A 26,596-nucleotide genomic window follows, 5' to 3' on the forward strand; every position below is an offset into this window, starting at 1 on the left:
ACCCCTGCATTTCTCTCACCCCCCATTGCCTTCCCATCCCTCCCCAGCAGCTTTGCAAGCATCCTCACCGTTTATTTGCAGAAATACCCAAAAGGTGCCACTCACGCCAAAGCCCTTTGCAGTCACCCGAATGACAACACTCGTGCAGCGATTACGACTGATAACAAACGTGCCTGGCTGCCAGCGCTCCAGCGGTAATGCCAGCTTCAGTCAATAGCGGCTCTGCGTCAAACACCAAAATCTATATCAAATTAGTCCTGAAGACCCAGAGGACAGCTTTCCCTCCTCTGCAGGCGTGCTCCCAGCACTCCACGGTGGCTTTGGCTGAGGGGAAGAAGAAGACGACTTTGGGTGACTTTACAGCTCCCCATCGCGATCCAGGGATCTGGAGAGAGCTGGGAGGGTAGCGGTGCTCAGGGCTAGCGATGTTGTGGCCCCATTTGCTTCTTCTTGGCCATGCCCCCAACGCAATCCCATTTGCAGGGGACTTGAACAAGTTGTCACGCTGGCTCTCTCCTGTTGGTCATGTCGTCCCCAGGTTTCTCTCTCTCACTGGGATTTTTCCCCATCTTTCCCTTTTTAGGGTTTGAAGGGAAGGTAGTTGCAGTTCTGCCCCCCCTAAAAGAGGGGCTGCCAGCTTCAGCAGGGCAGCAGCAATATGCTCCTTCCACAGGGTTATGGGAAGAAATGGGATCCGGTCGCCTGAACACCTCAGAAATCATTGCAGCCAAGCAAAAAGAGGCAAATTCATGAAAGAATACATCTGTTTGTTTTTTGGGTGGTTGGATACCTGAGAGGTTCATCCTTTCTTTCCTGCGGTTTCTCTCTTGTGCTTCTATACCCCAATTTTAGCTTCCTCCAAGCCTCCCCCAGCCAAATGTCCCTTTCTGCTCATGTCTCCTAAACCTGTGACAGTACACACAGCCCTTCCCCGTCTTTTCTTTGCTTCTGCCACAGGACCCCTGACTCCTTTCCAGCGCCCCAAATGCCACCGGCAACCCCGAGGTCCTTGGTCACTGGCAGGAGAGAAGCAGAGGCCGGTGTGGCCGGCTAATGGCTTTTCCCCTCAGCCCAAACACTAGCCCTCATGGAGGAGGTGGCCCCTTGCAGCTCTCGTGGCTGCTGCGGTCTGAGGCGTGTGCGGCGGCCAGGAGGCTGGGGGAAGGACTGATGGACGGGGGAAGGACTGATGGACAGGGGAAGGACTGATGGACAGGGGAAGGACAAGCAGCGGGATCACAGCATGCCTCACTTTTGTCAGGGAAGGAGCTAAATCGATGAACACACAACAAATCAATGCTGTTGGGTTGGGTTTTTTTTGGTAATGTGATCTTTTCCATTAGGGTGCTTACCACTCCTCCATTAATAGTTCACAATCAGCCGCCAGTGCGGGGTGGTACCCAAGGCCTGAGGAAATGCAAAATTAAAAAATTTTGGACTGTAATTGATCCAGCAAGTTGTATAATCATATGATACAAGTGGGAGATTTTATTTTTATAAGCCAAGTACCTTGTTTTCTGAAGCCCGAGATACATTCACACGATAGAGAAGCATTATATTGCTTATAAAATTATCCAGTCCTTTTTATAATCCAGCATCAGTACAGCCTGTCCCAAATAACTCTTTTTAAGATGCACTCCACAGGCATACTGTGTACATAATTATTTCTCTTTGTTTTTCTCCACTGTTTGTTCCATCCAGTGTCTCCCTCTTTCTAGTGACGGATCATCTGTACCTGCAGACATAAATAAAGCCTGTTAGTCCTTTAAGTACACCCTCCATGTCCCAGCTTCAGCACTCCTGTTGCTGTTTCTTTTTCCTAAGTAGTGGCATTTCAGTGGATGGCTTCTGAAGCCTTGGGGTACATGGCTGTGGCAGTGGAGGAAGGGAAGGGGGGTCTGTGAGCCCCTTCCTCTCCTGTGCAGAAGGAGAGAGGTGGCCAAGGCGCTGCAGCCTGTCAGGGCAAGAAAGGGCTAGGATGCCTTTGCAAACAGGTATTTGTGCAGGGATTCCCTCTCCAGGGAGAGGGGCTGCTTTCTGCTCAGAGAGAGGATAGATATCTTTTTCCCAGGATCTGGGGAAAGCGTGGCTGGGTGGGCTGAGCTCTGGGACATGCTGCTGGGCAGCCAGCCTGGTCCTGCCCACTGACACCCAGCATCCCACCTGGCAGCAGGGAGAGAAATCTCGCTGGGGTGACAGGCATGGGAGATTTGGGGCCACCTCCTTCCCCTTTCCCTGAAGCAATTACCGAGCACCCCAGCAGCAGGGGCCGCATCTCCGAAGCGGGGGTCTGTGGGAGTCCGAACAAGAATATGGCAAATCCCAACCTAGGGAAGCTCAGAGTCCTGGGGAGGACAAAATAAGCAGAAAAGCGGTGGAAATCAATCCCCCTCTTCCTGGCCAACCGGTCCTTCCCTGCAGGCCTGCCGTGGGGCCAGCAACTTCCATGAGCCTCCTGTGTCTCTCATCTACAGGTGAAGTCTCTGTCTACCTACCTCCACCGCCTCTGGAGCCCACTCATGCTCTCCACCCTCCACAGGACTCGGTCCCTGGTGTCACTGCCAGCCACTACTACCAGATCTCTGCCATAGGCTTTGCCTCACCTTTCAATCCGGGCACTTCCCCAGCTGAGCTGCTCTCAGAAAAGCCCATTTTTTTCCCCTCCCAATCCCAACTACAACCACCAGAACAAAACAGGCAGCCTTCTGCACTGCCACCCGGCTGCCCCTTTCAGCATAGAGCATAACATGCACAGTCAACTGCAGACAAATGCATTGCAAAAGCTACATCACCTGCTTACAGCACCGAAATGAAACTTTTTCCACGTGCCACCGAAAAGGAGGAGGTTGCTGAAAACCTTCAGACTCTGCAGATCGAGGCAAGCATCCTTGTATCATTAGGTCCATGCTTCGTGGCTTTACCTGCTCTCAGATAGATGGGAGGCATCTAGAAAAATTAGCCTCTAGGAGCAAGGTAGCATCTTCAGAGATGTTCAGGATGACTGGCTTGACCAAGCCCAGCTAGAACTGATGTGGTTTTGTCCCATGGGTTTATAAATTACTCCTACCACAAGTTTTGAGGGGAATGTGCAGCCACTTTCCAGAGAAGGCAACTCAGTCTTCAGTGACCTAGTCCTGAACGTTGCAAGGCAGAGAACCACCTCAAGAAAAGGCGATATCCCAGGAAGGAGGCTCCTCATTGCATTTGGACTATTGTCCAGGGCTTTGCTGACCTGGAAGGGGAAGGGGACTTTCTAGCTTAAGCTGAAGGTCAGACTGACTGTTCAGAGTGAGGAAATTGAAGTTAGGCAGCCCCTATTCATATCTAGGAAAAAGGATATATGCTGTTAGCCTTGTGTGTACAGCCTGAATTAGTGAAGTAAGTACACTGTAAATCATCCCCTTCCTCGCAGCACTGTTTTTCTCCAAACAATGGAAAGCAGAAACTGGAAACGTGCTGATATGATAAGGGGGGTGGAGGACAGGCAAGGTCAGATGTAGTCTTGTTGCTGTCTTCCTGGCTGTAGGCATACACTCCTCACTTCTCTAAAAGCCAAGGAAGGACTCAGATACTTTAAAAAGCTGTATTAGCTGTGTCAGACCCTTGCCCTTTCTACCTGGATGCATATGGCACGTAACTAAGGAAACTAAACACGCTGCAGATGCCTTGGTTTGAAATGTCTCTGCCGAGAGCTGGTTGAAACACAGGACTTCTATTCCGCAAGAAATCCTGACATTTGCAAAAGTTTGTTTCGGCAGAAAAATGAGTCATTTTCCCCCTGAAAAGGAAAATCTGTGGGGAGGGAAGAAAAGGGAAAAAAAGTCGCTTGGAAAAATCAAGCCATTCCTATTCTTTTTTTTCCCCCCAATGCAGAACAGAGGAACAGCTGCCTCCGTCTCCTGAGGATCCCCCCAGCCACGAGCTGAGCAGCCTCAAATCCCAGCGAGCCGCTGCCTGCACCGGAGCTCCCGCGGCTTTGGGCCTCCTGCGGCAGAGCTGAGCCCAGCTGGGGCTGGGAGAGACTCTCCTCACAGCAGCATCACCTCGAGCCGGCGGGGAACCAACCCTGCCGCAACCGACCTGCTTCTGCAGCCCAATTTCGGTTTCATCTCCCTCTTGGTTTTGGGGCAAAAAGTTTGTTTTGCTGGAAAATTCCTCACTAGCCTTTCTTGATACCTTTGCGTGTTACACAGTCACTCCGAGGGTTGCTACTTAAAAAAAAAAAGTATTATTTTTCAGAAGGGAGGAAAAAAAATCCCATCAATGCAAACTGTCACACGGTTGTGTCCCAGCCCTGTGTCTCACTTCTCGTCCACTGCAACGGGCCACAGTAACGGCACTCGCGTATGCTGAAAGGGATCGTACTGAGATGCTGGAAAAAACAACCTGTTAATATGACTGTCTCACTGCTCTGCCCGAAATGGCAACATTTGAACACACAATACGCTCAAAGATGATTAAGCCGGGGAATTGTAATGACATGTGAAACCAATTTTTATTAATACCAGACTGAAACGCGCAGTCTTGTACGAGGGAGAGAAATCTCCATGCTCCTAGTAATGGACATCAGAGCCTTAATGATCATTACACTACTAAAACTGTACACTAATACCACAGCAGGTCACGAGGGTCAGAGCAAATGCTTCTTTCTTTGTATTACATGCTTTTATGTCTTCATTTACTCCACCAATTCTCTCATTATTTCCTCCTCATCTGCTATTCACAGGCATAATTTCTTTGGCTGACATTCCCCTCCTCTCTCACTAAGAAACAATCGATATTACATCATGTGCCTCGCTGCAATGCCTCATACGCCACCAGATACGTTGGAGCGGGTTCCTCCGGGACTTGTTTTCCAGCCCCACTCCGTCTGAATCAGTAAGGAAAGGAGGATGCTATGCAAAGCCCCCGGGTGCGCCCGGAGCGCAGCCCGGGCAGCGCAGCGGCCACCGCTCCAACCTCGCTGCCTGGGAGGCAATGCCCACCCGCGAGAAATCCATATGCTGCCATTTGCTCTTGTAGCCTGTCTTAATAAGTCGGTAATGAGGAAAATAATGTAACAAATTAATTGAGCCCACCCATGAATTAAAAATGTCAGTGGAGTTACTGGGGATTTACCCCAATGTAACAAAGAAGAATCTTTATCTATTTGTCGCCCAGGAAAAAAACCCAAAACCAAACATCTGATGATCATGTATTAGTCCTTATAGCCTCAGTGTAAGAGCAGCAAAACCTGCCCATCTCCTCTCAGTAAATACATACCATCAGAGTGGCACGACTGTTCTCACGGCTGGGTCCTCTTGGCTGTGTCACCATAAATCACCGGCTGATTAAAACCAGCTAATTTCCTACAGTGCTGTTTGGTTTTGTGGTGTTGTCTTCTGCTCTTTCATGTGCTGCTGTCCTGTAACAGGGTTGTATGAAACAGGGACCTTGTATCATTTTGAAATATATTGTCAGCTGGTTCAGGAGGGAGAACTCTACCATGTTTTTCTTGGTTGCTTTTTTTTTTTTCTTTTTGTTTTATCTCCTGATTCAATACTGCCTCCCTTCCCTTGCTCTTAACTAGCCAGCATTTCCTACTCCTGGGCTGTCTGCAAACGAAAGCTATCTAACTCTGAAATTTAATAAAAGCCTCTTAAGTGATTTGGGAGTGCGTAGGGGAGACAGAGAGAGATATCTTTAAAAGCAAACATTACTGCTTGGGTGTACATGTAGCTTAATAGGATTTTCTTTTTTGTGAATTTGAGCTCTTAATAGGACAATCTGAGATTAAGGAAGAATGGGAAGATTTTACGTATTTAGGTATCCATCTAAACATGTTTTGGCTCTTTTCAGTGAAAATTGTGTCAAAAGATATCCCACATCCTAATAACATTACGTTGGGATTGTAATTGTTTTCACCAATTTATTGCAGAACACCGTTTCCCCATCCTTTCTGCTGTTTTGGTTGTAATTTTGCTTTTTCCTTTACCCAGTCTGTCCTCCAAATTTCTTCCATCCCTCTCTCATTTTTTTTTAATCCTCTAAGACCAGTCTGCTTCTTTCTAGAGGATGACTGAGAGAAGTGTGAAAATGAGTTGCACAAGTCTTGTGGTTTCCTCTGTGTTTGCCCTGCATTACTGGGACAGACCAAAGCTGTACAGATGAAAAGATGCCTACAAGCTACTCTGAGTGAGCTCCTGTTTAGGATCCTTTAGTGTAGTATATGTTTTTTTCCTAAAACAGGATGCTCTAAACCAGCGGCCTCTGTTAAAGATAAGCAATTTAATTATAGCAATGAGATAAAAGCAGAAATGTCTCTCAGACAAAACCTCTGTCGATTAGATCAGAAGTGATGTGAAAGGACACCCACTGAGGAAGAAGGAACTCGGCACCGATAACATGAGGCATTACTGCACAGACCTCGGAATATCTTTTCCTAGTTTTTTCTAAAAATAAAAAGCCCGGGAGCTCATATCAAAGGGGCTTACAGCTCTGAGGCAGGTGTTTCTTCCCCTTTTTAGGTCCTCCCTTGCATCCAGGCCTGATCATGTTCTGATATAGTGTAGATGAAGTGTAAGGGAATAGTGGAAAATGCCGTATTTTAAAATACAATTACCGCAGCATGTCAAAACTAGAGAGAATTGCAAGGAACATCAGAAGGGTCTTGACACAACAAGATAACTGGGCAACATTACAGCAAACGAAACGGAGTGTAAAAACTCCAGGAGGCAATGCAGAATAGAAGAAATAATTGACTGTATTCACTTCAAGGAAAGAATATATAGGTACCATCAAGGGAAGCGAAATGAAAGTGGCTGGTCAGTGGTGGTCCAAAAAGTAGTTGCTAAACTACTTTAGAGATGCTAAACCATAGATGGAAACTGTTATTGGGTAATGCTGATAAGATGATGTAAATAAATGGTGCGATCAGCCTTTAGATGCTGCATATATATGTGGTCATCATACTTTGGAAATGACGTAGCAGCAAACAGAAGATAGTTCAAGAAGGCTGGCGGAAAGGAAGGGGCGTGGACAGATTTCCAAAGAGACAGAAAACATCAAAACCACCTGGTGCAGAGTGGAGATAACAACGAGAGAAGAGAAAAGAAAAGAGAGACGAGACACAGGAGAGCTCTTACTTAGCCATCCTCAAGCCTAAATACAGGAAGAGGGAGCACTCGCAGAAGTTAAAACCAAGCTGAAAAACACCTTTCACCCATCACACAGCTCACCTTGGGAATTCATTGCCCTTGTGGATATCCCAGAGTTTTCTTGCTGGGGGGCCGTGCGGTCCACACGCTAAGCTCAGTGAGGAAGCCCCTTGTGCAGGGGTTTTCAGCTGCCCCCTCACCTATGCGATGACATCCATCCCAGTCCTGCATCGCTGCAGCCCAGGGTGCAGCATTTGTCCCCTTGCAGGTCGGGGCACAGCGCTGGACCTTTCCTGGAGGAGCCGTACCCGGGGCAGCCTTTGCCTGCAAGAGCTCAGCCCCACTGCAGGTTAGAACCTGGATGGGCAAGCACGCTGTGGCACAAACCCTTTGGGTGAGGCATTGCAAAGCTTTTAGAGCCTGAAGGAAGGTCAGGCTGTGAGCGCTCTGAGTTGTCTTTCAATGGGGTGTTTCGGGGCACAGCCCCCATCTGGGCTCTGGCTCTCCCAGCGCCTCTGAGGTGGCTCAGGTGCAGGGGACAGCGCTGACGTGGCAGCCAGCAAGTCTTCTCGCTGAATGAATGCCGCAAGCTGATTACCTCACCAGCAACTGCCAGCATTATCACAGGGATAGTAGATTTTTAGCTCGTTTTTTGATGAGCTACATAAGCCCAGGGCACGATCTGCCAGCAGGGACAAGCCAGGCTGTGACCTCCTGAGATCGGAGTGGTTGCAGGAGTGCGATAAGGTGGAGACACCCCGTTCTCTGGTTTTTGGAGAAGCGCCAGCACTGGGTGTTTCTTCCCAGCACCCAAATAAGTTTGGTGCCTCTTTTCCTCAGCCTACATTTCAAATTGTGCACCCATATTAGCAAAGGGATTTTTACTTCTTAAAAAGTTAAAAAAAAAAAAAAAAAAGGTCTGTGTCCTGGACCCCACTGTATAAAAAAAGGAATGGAGTGAGGGGATGCTTTAGTGTCAGCACAGGGCTTAGAAGAAGGAGGTTGTGTTCCCTGCTCTGCTATAAACTTCCAGCAATCTCTAAGACACATGCGAGTTCGTACTGGGATTTGCTTGTGGACCACAAACTGTGTTTTAAGGTGTGATCCTGAGTCCCTTTGGGTATGTCCATACCACCAAGCTGGGTCTTCTACTTTGCACTGGGTCCCTGGTCTCCCAGTCAGCACATCATCAGTCTGCACAGCAGCTTTGCACTGGAGCAAAGCAGTGCCCACAGGGAGGAAAACCCCGGCAAGGATAATCTGTGTGGGGATCCGCTCTCCCTCCGCAAATACAGTAGAGATGGGAGCCACCCTTGTCCCCCAGGAACGCCCCAGCAGACCTGGAGCACGGTCTGTTCTGTTGAAGTTTGAGAAACGATGGGACAGCTCTTGCAATGTGGCACATGCCCGAGGGTGCACGCTGTGGTTGCGTCCTCTTTCCTCAAAGCACCTGAGACCCCGACGATGTGACCCAACCAGCGTGGACCACACTGGCTGGGTAATGCGGTGTGTACTGCGTACCCTGCCACCGCAGCCACAGGCGCTGAGGCCACCGACGCCGCGCTGGGGGTTCCACCTGCCACATGGAGGTGATGCTGGAGCTGCCAGAGCTGTGTCACTGCGTAGGGCGCTCCGGGGAGAAACGCGGTGAGATGCGGGGTGCTGAAACACAGCTCCTGTGTGAGGCCCAAGGCCAGAGAGAGGGGCTGCACTGGTGGGCAGCGTGCAGGGGCCAGGTGTCACCCCGGACACGTGTCCCAAAGCATGCACCATGCCGGGTCAAGGTGATGCTGTGGGAGGAAGGGGGAGGACAAAATCTCTGCCGCCTGCTGCTTAGCAGATCCACCAGTGTGCAGTTTTCTAACCGCAGCTTTGCTATCTGCCTCTCTCTTGAGGAGCAGATAACTCACCTCCCTGCCTGCCTCCTCCGTCACAGATATTCCACTCCCTGACGCAATTAATCCACTGGTCTCCATTTCACAGGCTTCAGATGCACTTAAGCCTTTGAGCAGTTGCCTTAACTTCAGTGAAACCATTTGCAAAAGTGAGAGCCATTCAAGTGAAGAAGAGTTTACCTATAATTTGCAGCAATTGCTCACATTTCAACTCTGGACTCTGTAGCTTTTTGAGCCAAAAAGATTTAGACGCTCTATATGCAGGATTGTTGCATTTTCCTAAAGCAATGAATGATTCATTCCTGTCGTGACTGAAAAGCTTAGGGCTTGCCTACAGTTGGAAATTTACCAGAATAGTTATTCTGGAAGAAGTCTTGGGGTAGCGGCTCTTCTGGAATTAAAATGCCCACACAGCGTTTGATAACAGTGTCGTTATTCTGGAAGAGCTGTTCTGCTACATTTGCAAGTGTTGGCTTCCTCGTGTCAGAGGCTGCTGAGCAGGTTATCCTTGCCGTGGGATTTAAAACGAGGAGGTAAGAAAGGGTTTGTTTTGGTGTCTGAGCATAATAGTAGATCTGATCTGCAACTGCTTTTTTGAGAGACCCATAAAACTAAATGGGTGGAAACAACATAGCAGATTATTAGCACCAATGTCCTCCACCGAACCGGAGGCGTAACAGTGCAGTGGAACTTATTTTATGACCTAATTTCTAGTTTAAGTTTTCCATCACAGATTGCCTGGGACGTAAGGACACATATTTCCTTCTGGTTTCACGTTACAGTCGCTAGCAGAGAGAAAGATTTATTTTGGCCCTTGCTACATCTCAACACCCTCATTTCACCACATTCCCCCCCCGCCCCCCAAAACTGACGCAGTGCAAGGTCAGAACACCATCCGGACAACATGGTGCTTCTCTGGGAACATGAAATCTGTCAAGTCCCTCAGATGCTTTATTTCCCCACGGTGCTAGCTGGGGGACTGAGCCCAAACCCGGCAGGGCTTGTCTCCCTTCCAGGTGTAAGGGCCACTTGTGTTGATGTGAACCATTAAGAGGGCTGCTGCCCAGCTACAGCCTGTGCTGCATGGTACTGGTCTTCATGGGCACCAGATTTCTCATGCTGGGACTTCCCTCAGGCCAGGTGAGGACCACACACATGAAATGTTGCTCCAGAAAAAGATCTGTGCAACATCCCCATACCTGAGGGTACTGCCTCCAGCCCCTAGCTCCCAGCCACATGGAGACCTGCGAGCCTCATGGTGTTACACACGCCCAAACACGAGGCATTAGATTCAGTGGGAAGTAATTTTGACCAAATTCTTTGGATTCGAGGTGTGTGTGTGTGTGTGTGTGTGTCTAAGAGTACTTTGTGGTTTTGTTAACGCCTGAAGATGCAGCTGCTAGGCAGTCTCTGCTGTTAAAGGGGCTCTAGCCCCTGGTGTGGCTTTCGCCCTGTGGAAGAAAAGCCTCCAGCACAACAAAGAAGATGAGGCTCAGAATTCCTGATATTTCTACACTAAAATTGAACAGTAACTAGTAAAATAAAATAAAGATTTTAGGTCCTCAGGAAACATAAAAAAAAGCACCAGAAGGCACAATTCCTGCCTTTCGCAGCCCCTTCCAGTTACCTCTAAAAGCCAGCTGCTAGCAGCGCCGTGGCCAGACTAGTCTCCAAGTGCCCTCCCCTTCCATTTGGTGGACACAGTAGAGCAGACACTGACTGGGGAATGAATGAGAAAGAAATAAACTTCTTTACTACCTGTGCAATAGCCTTTATTGTCTGGTTCTTAAAATATCCCCGTGGCCTAATATATGCCATAAAGGCCGTTTAGGCTCTTAATGGATAAACAAACATAAACAGCAATGCACAGGCAGGATTTAAGACCATCCACAAACAGTTCATTTTCAGGCATTGTAAACTGGCAGGAACACATTAAAATCTATGCATATTGCTGGAGAAAGTATAACTGGGAAGGGAGCCTAGAACATCTCACATGTTTCTGCCCCAAGACAAATGTATTCTGGGCAAAGATTACCGAAGTAATGACTAAAAATTACATCCAGGCTTGGGAGAGCTGTTTTTCATCCTCCGGGGCGGTAATGGGGACAGGAAACCTCCGTGAGCGGATAAAGGGGCGCTCCGACATTTTGTGCTCCAAAGGAGCACACGGAGGAGGAGACGTGAGGAGCAGCAAAAGCCTCCAAGCACGGCCAAGCCTGTGGCTCCAGGCTGCACCGGGGGGGGGTTCTGTGGGGCAGAGAGCAGGGCTGGGAGTGGGGCTGGCTCCATCTTCCTCTGGTCAGCAGCAGCAGCAGCAACAGCAACTCCACATGCAAGTTCTGCACAAAGCAGGCTGTGATATTCAAAGGCAATGGTAGCAGGTGGGCTCTGGACCTGCAGCCCAGATGCTCAACCAAAATCCCGCATTTCCCAAAGTCTTCCGGCAGCGCTGCATCCCCAGGTGCTGTGCACGGTACGTTGCTTCATATCGGCCCGAAGTAGCCCCGATGCTCAACAGCCTTTTCTGCAAAGTGTAATTACTTTCCATCTTCTCTGTCCCGTGAGGGCTGGCAGCACGGCTGTAGCGTGTAAAGTGCAGAGCTGTGTCTGGCCTGCAAACAGAGGGCCAAATGCAGTCCTGGAGTACTCAGGGAAAATTGTGTTAATGAACCATCACGGTTAGATTCGGTTGTGGGACTCTTTAACAGCTTAACTGCAGAGAGCACTTTTACTCCTGCTCTATTGTAGGGTCTCAGGAGTCACTACTGCACATTAGGAGGAAAACATGCCCTCCTCAGTAGATGAAGGCTAGGACGGTCTTATTTTCCAGATATATTTCAGCTGATTGGATTTATCTGTAAGCCAGATATGAGCACGATGAGAGAGAAAATGAGATGCATTTCACCGGTAGATTGTAAAAATGGAGATTTAACTTTTTATGCATATGTGCATTTCAGGAGCCTGAATTATCAGAGCTAGTATTTTCCTAATCACCACTATTCTCTGTGTACCCTCCTTCAGAGCATTGCATTCCCTGGAAAACCGATGCTGGCTCATGAATAGGCAATTACTTGTTTCCTCCTTCCCGCCTGGAGGAGGGAAAGGAAGAAGGTGCCCCAAGGATGCCTTTCCACTTCTGGAAACTGGTAGCTTGCAAACGCAAATGCTGCTTTTTTTTTGTTTTTATCCTTCAGGAGACTCTAGGTAGAAAAGACTTTAAAAAACAACCTAGTACAGGATTGCCTGCAGAGGTTAGGAGTGACGGCTTTTAGCAGCAGTCAGGGATTCATCAGGTCTGAGGAGAAGACCATCCGTCCTGAAGGACATCCCTGGTGGCACGTTGAGAGAGACCAGCCCATGGCTCACTAGAAGAGTGGGATGGAGGATTAACGGGTGATGAGGACGCTCTGAAGGGCTGGAACATACGAATAGATTTCTCTCCGGTTAATAACCTGAGTAAATCATCCGGATCCTGCCCCAGGAAGTCTGTGGGAAAGACGGGGCGGCGCAGCGGTGGCCGGAGAGGTGCTTAAAACCACCCGTGCCAGGAAGAATTTATTGATTAGGCAAGAAAAAAGCCTGCAGGCTTCTGAGTTACGCCAGCAGTTAGCAGGGTAGCCCGCAGCATCGGCATCAAAAGGCTGGTCGGTCGGCACAGTGAGGGGGCGTAGGATAAGTGTTAACAGGGGGTAATGGCCAGGTCCGGGGGTCAGCATGGGGGCCCCATGTCATGCATGCTGGCTCTCAGGGGCACGGCACCGGGGGCTTACCCCGCTTTCAGGCAGCAGGTCAGGGGAGAGGAGCATCTCTGCTCCTTGCCAGGAGCAAGGCTGCATGGAGGCCGGCTGTTTCAAACCTGTTGCGAAGCATCTTGCCCTGGGAGTTATTATTTCCCTCCGACGGGTGCTTTTATTTGCATTTGCTGTGCAGCCAGCGAGCCAATGTGTGGGAACAATATTTTCTTTTTATTTGCAGAAAGTGGTATACCTGGATGTTTGACTCCAACTTGCTTGGGTATTCCAGTAACAAGATATTAAAGCTGTTATGTTTGTTATGTTAACAAGCTGTGGTGTTTGTTCTAGTTTAAGGCTTACATTTTCTATAGTTCAGCATGAGGCTCACTGTACTTTATGAAAAATTTAAAAAAAGCAGTCAGCTCTCAGTGCTCTGTTTACGTTTTTCTCTTTCAATCCTGTATTAAAGTGCTATTAAAAACTAGGAAGTTGCATAAAAGAACTTGTATCTCTTTATTGTAAGTGTGCTGAATGGGATTACCAACTCACTGAACCTTTAAAATACATTTACTGACCCGTTTACCTTCCTGAAATTGATGTATGTTTTATATGCAAGCTTAATTTAATTTCCATATTAACACTATTATCTGTAAATACAAAGGGCACGAAGTCTCCCTTTAAGAGAGAGAAATAGATTGAATTGCATGAAATGGTAGCAGATGTTATTTTTCTCCAAGAAATTCATTTAAATGAATTGCATAAAAACCTGCAGAAAGAATTGGGGAACTGAGCCTATGCTTCTTCTAGAAAAATCAGTTTGTGGCAGCTGTGTTCTGGAAACATGGTCTATTATAAAATAATTGAAAACTCCAGTTTCTGTAGTAAGGGGCCCATTTTTAAATACAATTGATTTGCCTGGGATGTACCTAACAGACTGAAGAACAGTTGAAAGCAAAGTCATTTTCCCAACCTGCAGAGAGTCCTGCCCTGATCTCAGAGGCCATTTGCTGCCAGATGACTTTCAAGAATTTTTAAATCTATCCTTGACATTGCAAGGGAAAAGTATGACTGCCCTGAGCACTCAGCCATAGCTTTATCAGCAGGTTGAAGACTGCATTTCCATTGCAGAATTTCTTTCTCCCTGAACAACTAATATATCTTTCAATGCCATCCGCACAGATAGATCCTGCGGTGGCTTTGCCAAGACGTCACCTCTGCTTAGGTGAATATTCATCAGGCTCCAATTTTCCTATGCCTGTCCGGTCCCAAACAGCAACGATTGCTTTTTATGTCTGAAATGGGTTTTCACAATGCTGTGTGCAACCTGGAAGAGTGGCGGCTCTTTGTACAGCCAGCTCTTCCCTCTCCCATCCCATGGCTGCCAAACATCTCAAATATGACTGCACCTCCAAGACCAATTAGTGCAACAAGAAACAAAGAAAAGAAAGATCAGGTCTGCAGGTTAAAAAAGAGGGGAGAAAGGGCAACAAGTCAAAGCAATGAAGATATAAGTTATTTTTTTTTCCTTTCCACCATCACTCCTATAATTTAACCTGATGTTCAACCTGACAGGGAGGAAAAAGGCAGGAGGGTTGTGTCATTGAGGAAAAGAAGATGGAGGAGGAGTTCTCTCTGTTCTCAAGAGACCTGACAACCCATCTATACAGCACCAGAGAAGAGATCCCATCATCCTGTTCCCTGCTAGTGGACTGCTTCTAGTCTGTGCCTCGGCTCTCGCTGCCTGGCACGTCTCCACTTATTCCTTCAAAAATCTCATCACCCTAAGCAGAAGCAGAGTACACTCCAGGAATATCCTCTCTGTCACTGCTAAAACAGACTGATGAGAAATTCACCCCTTCTTGCCAAAGATCACTTTCCCACCCTCTTATCATTACAGGCAGATCCAGTCCGTAAGCTCAGCTGTGTCAGCTTAGTGGTTTCTTCTTAACATCCGCACTTGTCAGGGAAATAGAAACTGCAGATTTCCTCGTGCTTACCACAGGAGAAACTCCTCCGGTAACCCAGCGAGGTCCCTCAGAAGACTCTCAGCATGATAAGAAGGAGTTCGCCCACAGCAACTGCCCTCCCTGTGGGCAGAAAATGGTGGTGAAGAACTCAGGCTCACAGAGGTAGGATGTACCAAAGCCTTCCAAATCCCAGCATTTCCAAAAGACAACAAAAAAGACCTTAGTAACCTATACCCTGCAATGAAAAGCATATGCAGCGGGAGAGATCCTCAATGGCAGTTCAACAGAGCTCTGTTGACCTCAGTGAAGCTTCTCAGACTTGGCCCTTCTTTTTTTTTTTTTTTTTTTTAAATGTACACCTCTTACTATTTATAAAGGTAGACTTACTTTAGCACTATAAATGACTCCATAAAAGCTTATAAGGACGATTACATTTTTTTCAGTAGATCAGGCCATAGTGCTTCTGTGGATGCCAGGCATAGGCATGTGTTCGACAGGACTGAGAGGATCCCCTATTTGGAGGCTGCTGAAAGGTGCATATGGCCTTCAGGGGAGGAGGGACCATGTCCATGCAGCCTGGTGCAGAGCTAAGGATGTCCGTTGCCATTCCCTGCATCCACCCGTGCTGCCTTGGCCCAACGCGGCCCCACCAGGACCTACCTGCCACACTCCTGAGACCTCATACTTAACCTGCTAGTGGTGGAGGAACTTCAGCAGCGTGGCTTTAGCAGAGCCGGTGAGGAGTGAGGGACAGTGGCTGAGGAGGTCCTGGGGTTGGAGCCAAAGTGAAGAGGCGGTTCTCCATCCTCACTGGCTGTGGAAAGGGTTGCCTGGTACCTCCAGTGCCCTGGGGGGAATGAAGAGAGCAGGGACTCTATTTTTGTCCCCTGGCAGTGGTCTTCCCTGAACACCTGCCCCTCCTCAGCTTTCCAGTTATGGCTCTTGGACATGGTGGGGAAAATTGTTCCCAGGCACAAGAGAGCTGGTCACATCTTCTCTGTGTCTCTACATGGGATGTCAGGAGCAAGTTCCACCTCTGGAGGGAAGACCACGGGAGAAGCAACCCAATGGGACTGTCGCAGGAAGGTGCTACCTCCACGGTCACCACCAATGGACTTTCCTATAGGGACTGGGGAGGGATTTCCCATACCTACCTCTGAGATTTGGAAAATCATCAAGAGCTTGCTATGGGGGCAAAGCAGCCAAAAACCTGCCAATCAAACATCCAGTAAATGCAGCTCCCAGTCTTCTTGTCTCAGCTGCTCAGGAATAGAGGACTACAAGGAGCATCACTTAGGTCCCATTAAGGGCACAGCTGGCAGGGAATATCGTGTCAACCCTGATAGTCTGAAAGCACAATCAGCTCAGGACACTTCAGCCCTTCAGAGCATATAAAGCACTGGCTGGCTCAGGTTGTTGCATAGTAGCAGCAGCTGCATACACAGGGGCAAGAGGTTAGGCATGCAGTTTCTGTTTTAAAGAAGTGATATACTTCAGCGACTTTGTCCAGAAATATGTGGGGTAGCATGAAATTGTGAATTGCCATTTAAGTTCCCAACGTGTTCTGAACATAGTCCACGAAAACAGCTTTGGAGTTTAGCAGAGGTTAGCATTTTATTATATGTAAAAATAAAGACACATCTTTAGCATCTTGTCTCATATTCAGAGGACATAGCCTCAACCTTGACTTTCCTTCCAGCAGCACCTCCCTCCCTAATGGCACATTCTCTTTGTTCACATTTTAAAACTGAAGTGCTTAACAGCAGTCAGAGACAAGCACAAGCAGCCATTCAGCAATGGAGCATTTCAGACATAAGGAGAAAGCAATAAAGAGCCTCAAGGATTTGGACAGAGAGAAAGACACCAAAAAAGAAAAAAATAATCTTTTAGTATAATTGAAAATAGGTTTACTGCTTTCTTCTCCTTGAAACTGAATTATCACATTTCAGAAATAATATTTTCAGACCCATTTCTTGCAGTATTTTTTAGTCTTCTGGCTAGGAAATATGCCTCAACTTCAAGGTAAAGTCTTGGAGGCAACATATATCTCATGCTACAGAAGATACAAGTTAATTTGTCTCATTCTCTGGTTCCTGAAGCTCAGGTGTGTTAAATGGGAGAGAAAGCAGTATTCCCAACTAAAACTGGATGCCCAGTATCTGAAAAGCTCCTCAGTCCCTCAAAGGCTCAGCTTAAAAGACTTCCTCCAACAAAGCCTGGCTTTAAAAATATGAGTGGTCCCATTGACTTCAGCAGAACTCCCACAGGCTTCATCACTGAGTTGTGTAATTTGTTGGATTAAGGCCTTCATGTGCTTAATGTGCTACAGGCTTCAATGCTACTGTGTGCTCCTGAAAATTAGGAATTGCTCTCTTTTCAAGTGGAGACATGGGGAATCAGTATCTGGCCAGACCTGTTATGAGGAACAAGATGTTCTCAAAGTCAGTGGTGCTACACAGACTCATCAGACTTTTCCAACCGTGGGTTGCTCTGCGCATGCGCGCCAATGAATTAACTTTGGAGCTCCAAAAATAGTGTTCTCATGAAAAGAGATCTCAGGGGTTTGGGGAGTTTGTCTAAGCCTGCAGGGCTGGTGGGGTACAGGACCACGGTGGGCACACCCCAGGCCTCTGCCGCATGTTCCCCGGGTGGTGTGACCGGCTTGGCGCCGGAGGGAGAGTGCAGCACGGGGAGTACGGGCAACCTAATCCATCTCTGCTGGGAAATACGGGAAGGGGCTGCCCCAGGCTGGGCACCGGACTTGCTGCCTGCCCCACGGGCTTCTCCTGCTACCACAGGCAGAGCTGGGCAGGTCAAGCAGAAGACGCAGCAGCCCGTGCAGCCATGCCCGCTGCCAGCCACGTCCCTTGGAGCAGGAGCAGGGAGCCCTGCTCTACCGGTTCCCCTCCAGCCCCTGCCCCAGCCTGACCCTTCCTCCTCCCTCTGCCAAGAGGCCTGGCCTGCTAGTCCCTAGGAGGAGATGGCGTTGATGCCATCAAAGGTTGTGGGAGATGGGAAAAGCGGTGCCTTCCTCCAGTCCCAGCTCACTGAGTGTCTCAAATTCCCTTCAGCATCTCTTCACCACAACGGTCCCCCTGAAACACCTCGCGAGGCCTTGCAAACGCACGCCTTTCCCTTTCCCGCAATCTCTCTGACCCCTCTTTGCCCCAGGCATCACCACCCAGAGCCCATTGACTCTCCCCCAGGTCTCCCACTCCCCTTCCCACTATTTCCAGTCTTCCCTGTTTCATTTTAGCATCTTTTCTTACTCTGTGAAGAGCTGAGGCTGGTTTGGGTAAAATCCGTTATTTGTGCTGCCTAAGAAGAAATGCTCTGCAAATGTTTTGCTTTTCTTGATTTGCAACCCAACCAATTCTGTGTTGAGTTTAGGGCTTGCAATAAAAATCTGACAGTGCTCAGTGCGGTCCTCAGTCAAAGGCAATTTCTGCTCCTGACTGGAAAGTGAAAATTCGGTATAGCCTCTCTGTGAACCTGTAAACCACCACAGGCTTAGAGAGGGGCTTTATGGACCGTTCAATCCACTTGGCTGCTCAGATAGATAAATGTATAATTTTACAACATTTCCAAGCAAGATGAGGTTCGTCTGTTTTGCCTACGAACCTCTTACACAGTTTCAGCAGTAACACCAAGTCCCGAACTGGTGAAAGCTGTTGCTGATGGAATGGCCTTATGCCAGTTTGTACCATCTGAGACGAGCTCTGTCCAGTATATATAATAGCAATTATAGTGCAGGGTGCGCGGTACATCTGACAAACTGAGCTGTGGCATAATCAATAAACTTAATTACCTATCACAGCCTGCCCACATAGTACACAATTTTAATTCAATTATAACTCCCCAAAAATGATACATAGCAGAGCAGATATATTTATCACTGAGGTCTAAATCAGCTGTGTGTGTCAAGGCTGACACTTAAAAATGAAGACGTTTATAGTTTCTGGAGCCCAAAGAAACCCACATAAAAAAGCACATTCTTTTCTTCTCAAAATAACTAAAAATGATCTGTCACTGGCGGAGGATTCTCTGCCCAGAATATGAGTCCAGAACCACAGTAAGTAGCACATTGCCTCCCCAGAGCCCTGAGCATAAAAATCAGCCCTCCCTCATCCACGGGGCTGGGGGGGGAATCACAGAATCATCTCCAATGTATTAGCCAACAGACTCTCCCTGCCTCCACCGCCCCTGCCTCCAGGATGCAGCAAGTCAGGAAGATGCCTCCTAACCCAGCAGGGCCAGAAACGGTCCCCAGCCTGCCTAGTGCAATATTAAAAACCAGAAACCTTGGTCACAGCTATCCTAAGTGCAAAAACTTTCCACGTGTGTCCTCACCTGAGAGTTTCTGGTTTTCATCTTCAAGTTTCTCATTCATCTGTACATCTGCCCCTGCAGGTAAGCAAGTTTCACCAACTGCCCCAGTTTTTAATGTTCGTGTAGCCTTTACTGTGAGGTGTGATTTAGGCAGTCCCTTCTCTTTTCTCTCCCTGGCTTTCTCTCACCAACATCGGGAACAGCTTTTCCCATCTCCTGCATGACTTGGGATGTGGGCGGGGGGGTGGGTTACGTGCTCTTGCTCTAAATATGTCTTTCCTATGACAAATACACCGGGATGTTACACCCTGAGGAATTAAAACTGACTAGCTGGCAAGGAGCATAAAGCTAATAGCAGAAAAATTAATCAGAAACAACAGCCAGGGGATTCGCTACACAACTTAAAACCAATGGGGCGTCCTGGTCACCGAGGCAAGTCCTTTGCTATTGTAGGCACCATGTCCCATAATCGTATTCATAAATGTATTCACGGCCTGTTCATACCCTTTTGTTCTTGTGCAAGTGCTGTCCTTCAGCATAACAGCTGTTTTCCTTCCCTGGTGTCTACCCCCAATATGTTTATAGGCAGCAATCAGATCCTTTGTTTTGCCAGCTTTAACAAGGCAAGCTCCTCCTCCTTCTTCTAAGTGAGGCTGCCTATTCCCTGTAGCATGTCCCTGGGTCTGTTCCAGCTGATTTTATCTTTTGTGGATGTGGGATACCAGGTTAGCATGGACAGATTGAGGTCTTATCGGTGCCTTCTACACCAGCATGGATCTTTCCCTTTCTCTTGTGCAAAGTACCTAGCTTCTGAATTGCTTTGACTGTTTTTTTGCAACAGCACTAGGTGGTTACAATCACCGTTGAGTCAGGTTTGACAGAAATCAGCCCATGCCACATCTGCACACACTTTCCATCCCAACCCCTGCCTAAGTCCTTCCAGAGGCTGCTTGTCTGAGATACAGCTTGCAAGTATGGGCCCGTGCCCAAGTTAAAAATGTCACCTTGCTTATTTCTTCACCCTTAGGCAAAGCCCTTTTTAAAATCCATTTGGGGCCTCTGGTCTGGAATTGGATCTCATTTGCTGGTCTCAGTTGTGTCTGTCTAGTGCCAGTGACTGTAATGCTGGATGCGCAGGAGCCTGCAGCCATCCTGGAAGGAGCCACGGCCGCCCCACAGTGGTGGGAATCCATCAGGACCTCTCCAACTGGCATTGTCTTTTGCTCCTAGAGTCTTAAACCAAAGCTGTTCTTCAACCATGTCCTACTCCCATAGGCTTGCTAGGGTCCATGCAACCCTGTTCCTCCATCTGTCTCTGCAGAGAAGTGCCTTTCCTGCATGGGACAGCTGTATCTCATTTTTTCCTGCTCCCACTCCTGACTTGGCTGTGGGAATGGGGGAACCCCAGCAGCCATTTCAGCTGGAGGCTTCTGTGTAGGGCTTCTGAGAAACTCGGTCCAACATGCCAGGAGCTGGGACAGCCAAAGGGCCCCTGAATAAACGAAGTCGAGAGAGGCTCGTTCCCTGAAATCTCCGTCTCTCCAGGACAGAGGTGCCAAACACCTGCCCTGTTGGCTCACTGCGTCAGGATGGTTTATGCGCCTTTATAAATTGGCCTTATCTTCATCAAGGAAAAAGCCTGTAGTCCTGCTACGTAACAGCTATGGCTGAGGCTATCAATAGAGTTTGTAGAATTAAAACAAGCCACTAGGGCAAGATATAATTTTCTTCTTCCCCCTTCTGTTAATTTTGACACGTAAACAGGCATGAAAGCTACAGATTGTCTCAGCTTCACTGGGGTTTTACCTCAGCAGTATGAGACATAGTGGCTGATGTAAGCAAACAGCACACCTTTCTCTCCCTTGCAAATCCTCTGCTTCTGCAGAATCTGAACTGTCATTAAAAACAAAAAAAAAAACAAAAAAAAAAAGATAAAAGTGTTTCCAGCCTTTTTGATTACAAATTAACCCCCAAATGTGAACAGAGCGTAACTGATGCTGTGCAGGCTTCCTGCCGCTCCTGGCAGCCTGAAACAATGGCTCGGAGATGTGCAAAATCTGCTGCCCTTGTTAATGCAACAGCAGCGCTAGCGTGAATACTCGGCGATAACCCCAAGCCTGCCAGCATTCTAATTTCACATTATCGGGAGGGGTGTGAGTCGAAGAGGAGCCAGAGGCCTACGGCGGATAGGGAGTCCTCGCGGGGAAGGGAAGGCAAAGGGAAGAAAGACAGCGGGGGTAGGTGTCTGAGGGATCGGCATTACCACCTCTTCTCTTCCCGGCTGCCTCGGGGGCTGTCCGTCTGGAGGGGCTCTCCTGCCTGGTTACAAGTAGTCACTGGAGGGGACCTAGTGCTAACCATCACTTATCGTGTGGTTGCACTGTTACTCTGCCCGGCCCTGCTCCCCCATTCCTCTGGCACCAGCAGGACACGGGTACACCTCCAAGGTCAGGGCAAAGACTGAGATTTATGGAATACCTCGCAGGCAGGATCCGAAGCGCACCTGGTGGCTCAGACTCAGCGTCTTCCCCATTCTTTGTTACTCAGGACCAATATGCTGGGTACGGACTAAGATCTGGAGATAGTCATAGTCCTTTTTAGATAATGTAGGAGATAAAAGAAGAAAAGACAGAGCAGACAGGGAAACCCAGAGAAGGCTTCTATCCTGCCATTTCTCTCATTTATTCATCCTTCACCTGTGGCAGGTAGCAAGGAAGGAGATGAAGTCTGGGGGAAGATCTCACCAGTGACGGATGAAGTGTGTGTGTGTGTGGGAAGTCCTTCCCTGTACCACATGCTGCCGCAAGAGAGGTACAAGGAAAGGAAATGAAAAGGGCAAGAGGCCCTTTGAGGAGTCTGTACGAATTGGAGGAAAGTTGGAAAAAGGGATGTGATGTGTGCTGGGTTTGGAAAGATTTTGTGCTTGCACAATGGCAGGAAGACTTAAACAGAGTGAGAGAAACCAGCAGAAGGAGGGTAAGAGAAGAGCACAGATCAAGGTGAAGGTCTAGGAAATGCATTTTGTTAGAAGGATTTTGGATGGCAGGTTATATGGCAGAGGGGTTGGAGAATATGAGCGGCGTGGAGCCTGGGATGGCAAGCCTGAGATGCTATAGAGCCAGAGGTGGCTGTAGGCGTCCCTCAGCTGACTTTGGACAGGAAGATTCAAAATCTGACCAAGTGCAGAAGGATAAATGTTGGATGCGTGATGAGGGAGGGAAGAGTCAGCTCTAACCACAGGCTAGTAGTCTGGTAGCAGATGAAGTGGCTGGGAGACATTAAGCAGGTTTAAAATAAATAATGTGAAGAGACTTCTGCAAATAAAACTAACCTGGCACTTCTGCTCTCAGATGCAAGGATATATTTATGGTGATTACGGTGGATGAGCAATGAATGTTCAGTTTTTATATTTTCTCTCCTGACATCTATTCTGATTTGCAAATGATAGGCCAGCACTCTACTGATTACAGGATTATATGACTAACTTCCAGCAGAAAAAGAGAAATCTGTCTTTTTTTCTGTTTGAGATGGAAGCAAAGTCACCAGCACTGAAGATTTGGCATCAGGGCTCTAGTTTATTTTCAGATGAATATTGAGAATTCTGGGCAAACTCAGCACAGTCCATCACATTCAGATCTTTTCATGTGAGACTTAGCAAGACTCATGGCACTGACGGAATAGAGGAGAATGTGGGAATTATTAATGCTAGATGTAGTGCTTGGTACCTATCTTCTGGGAATAATAGGAAACATTGCTGACACGCAGTACAGTTTTATTTATTTTTCACTACTCAATCTGTTTCCAAATTGCATGAATCCCACTTGCTAAGGCTGACATGAGAGGCAGGATGATCTAGGGAGCGAAGGGGGAGGAATCTGCCTGTGTGCAGAAATTCTGCGTAAGATGTGCCTCACTGTGATGTCCTGAGTGAGTCCTCGTCCCAGGCAGGACTAGCACCTGCTGCTTTGTTTGATATGTCTGCCTCCTGTCCCAGAAGGATATGCATCATTTGGAAATCCCCTGGAGGTCCTGAGGTCAGCTTTACCCCTGCCTCTGACCCTGCGTAGCCATTACCCAGTCACCTAGCTTCCCTTTTACTTTTCCGTAAAATTATTCTTAATAACATTTTGAGCATCACAGCTGTGCTGTGGGGCTAAGCTCGATGATATTGGGAATACACGCTGCGATCGTATGACAAAAACAACTCCTGGGTGTGCCATGGGTCTGTGTACCACAGTGAGGGTTGGATGCAGGACCACAACGTCAGACTTTTAGCCAGAGAAGTCCCTGCTCCTGGGTAACACGTGCAGTCCCAAGAGCATGGGGTGAAGGAACCGGGGACAAGTGTGACTCCCCGCGTGGGAATGTAAGGCAGGGGCTGGGGGGCAGAGCAGAAGGGGGAGCTGTCAGCCTTCCCAGTCCTTCTGATAAACTGGCGCCGAATATTCAACTCCTTCACAAGCCCAGTGTGGTGATCAGGGTTTGTGCAGTTCCTGGAGAACTAAATGTTCCAGGTAAGTGCTATTATTAGGTGTCCTGCAAGCAGAGGAGCAGAACAAGCAAGCAGCCAGCTTTGTAACCTATGGATACGGAATTTGAAAAGTCAGGAAGGACAGAAATTAGAGGGACTGGGAAAAGAAGATGCTTTTTCTGCAGACACAGGAGCTGCCCTGACGAAGACGTGCATATAGAGTGGGCAGAGACGCAGGGTAACAGCAAGGTTTGAGCTTCAGCTTAAGTGGTCTGACTTTTGGATCTGCAGAGAGCAGCCTTGCAGAAAGACGAATGCCTTGGGATGCCATAGAGCTGGCTCTTTTCCACCTGGGGCAAGAGTCACACCTGGCATTTCCCCTGAAACAGGCAGGCAGTGGATCTAATGCTCACTTTGCCTGTGTGTTTTTTCACCCAGCATATCGCTAACTCACTGAATAGTCTTTAATAGCCATCACATTTAATACGTGATGAACCTGCTGTAGAAGCAGATGAAGCACAGGTCCCTGGAGCCTGGAAACCTTTGCCCATGGAGGAAGCCCTCTGTGTGTGCCCTGTTCTGTATTCGTAACAGACTTTTTGCAGGATGAGCCCGGATGTTCACCCCCGGAGTGCATCAGCGTGAGAACGGGTGAGGACGGCGAGGCGGGGCGAGCGATTCTGCTGGGTCTTTGGGGACTGCCGCTCCCGCGTGCTTCGAAGTGGCTCCTCTGATGCTCAGCGCTCACGTCAGAGGTTGGCAGAGCTGGACCTAACCCAGGGCCAGCTCCTCCCACGCTGCCCGTCCGTCCTCAGTCTGCATGTGTCACTGCTGAGAAACTGGCCTCTGGCAGGACAATTTGGGGTGGGACTGAGCAAAAGTTACTTCCCTGCCGAGAAGAGATCTCGGGGAAAAATAAGACCAATTGAAGGTTCCAGACATCCTTTGCCTGATGTCTGCCCTCCCCCGCAGTAGCAAGCTCAATTCTCCCAAGCTTGGTCCTGACTTTGGACTTAAGTTTGGTCCTGAGTGGTCCCTAGGTGTCCTCTAGACCCTCACCCTTGTCTCCCGAGCCGACTGGCAGACAACACAGCTCCCGCAGAAGCCACGGGTTAATCCAGCAGTACAATTTGGCCCTGGAAGAGCACGGCCTGGCAGGTGTGCTGCCGACGGGGATCGCCCAAAAGGACCTGGAGAAATTAAAGAAAGGATCCCCTCCCCGCAGCGAGCCTTACAGCTGCTGCTGCCCGCTCAGCTGCTGCCCGGACAGCAGGAGCGATGCCTGCGGGAGCTGGGAGACGGAGCGGATGCTCTCGCTGTCCCCAGCTCCGAGGACCGCTAGCATGGCCCCGCAGCGCTGCCACGGCTTGCGTGCGGTAACAGGACAGGGAGCCAGAGGTGCGAGGTTCTCCCGTGGCTTACGAGCTCGACGGACGGCCTGAAAGTGCTGCCGGCTGCCTGGCTGGTGTCAACGGCAGGGAGCCTGGAGAAAAAAACAAACAACAAAACCACCCTGCGCATCTGTGATCCCAAAGTGCAATGGTCCCGGGTCCCCAGGCTCGGGGCTGTACACACACAGAGCCAAACCAGAGTCCCCGCGCTGGAAAGCAGAGATCCCCATCTTCTTCCTGCTCTCAGGAAGCTTCCCCGGGGACCGACTAAGCCTAATGGCAGAGAGCAATAATTACTACTGCTTAATCAGGACTGGCTTAGGATAAATTCTATTTAATGAGGATCCATTTTGCATGGAGCAGGTAATTAAAGGACTTTTAAACAGGAAAAAGAGGTGTGAGATTCTGAAAACTGCTTTCTGGAGGGACAGTGCAAAACAAAGATAAAGGCGTACATATTGCTGAGTGTTTCTGTCAGTACCTGGAAGGATGAAAAATGAGTCCTTCCACAACCCACACCACTGCACCTTCCCCGAGATGGTGATCTCCATGTGTGTGTGCACACACGCGTACATGTGTGCAGCCACATCAGAGAGCCATGCCAGAGCTCTGCAGGAGACCTCACGCCTCACTTGGCCTGGAGCGGTGAAAGGCAGCACAGTGACCAGAAGAACCTGCAGCCCACCATTTGCATACTCCAGGGACCGCTGCACGAATCAAAGAGGGATGAAATAACTGTGAATTGAGGGATTATCTCACTATACAGGACAAATGGAGGAAAAAAGAGAAGCCATTTCCAGTTTCATTATCCTTAACATCCCATTCATGGTTGTGCCTTCCTATGCCTCCTTGTCTTTTTTTTTTTAAGCATTTTTCTCCCCACTATAGGATGTGCTAGCAGGCAAGCAGTGCTCTGACTTCGGGGGAGGAAGGCAAGCTGGCTTTGGGACAGGCCTCCAAGCTCTGTGTGCACAGCATGGCATCTCTGAAGAAAAAATTGCCCTTACTTGCTGACACCAACAGCGGTAGCCACTGACAGAGGAAGGGAAAAACTTCAGAGAAGGCAGTGGCTTAAATGATACGTAAATAAAAATGACACATGGAGATTTCACTTGCCCTTGAAGCCCCCTCCTCCTCTCTTGGCACTGTCCTCCTGAGCCTTCCGAATCTCCTGAGGCAACATTTTAAAGCCACAAAAATAGATGTGTGGGAATGAGGAATGGCTCAAATAATTTCAGTTCCACTCAGCTCACACTCCTCAGCAATCCCAGAGGCTTCCACCCCCCCAAGCAGCAAATACCTCTGGAGGGAAGCTCATACCAGCTGTCTTAGGCATCTGCAGCTGAGGGAGATGACCAAGATGACCAAGACCTCTGGAAGTGACTGTTTCTCTCTGTCAACACAATGAGGGACCGAGAATGACCAGTTTAGATTAGACACCCAGAGAGAGATTCATCTTGCCGAACTTTAAAAGCCTGTATCATAACGATAGCAGTCTGGACTCTCTTTATAGTTGATGGAGAAAAAAACCCACTTCTACATGTGATTTGCTGGATCTCTTTTAGACATATTTTTTAGGATGAGATGTGCTTACGCATCAGAAGTGCCTGTTTCTCTTCATTGCCTATAAAGGAGTCAGGATGACTAGCTCAGCTGTTGACGTGTGCACTGTA

This window comes from Accipiter gentilis, chromosome 15, assembly GCF_929443795.1.
Source record: "Accipiter gentilis chromosome 15, bAccGen1.1, whole genome shotgun sequence".
NCBI lineage: Eukaryota > Metazoa > Chordata > Aves > Accipitriformes > Accipitridae > Astur > Astur gentilis.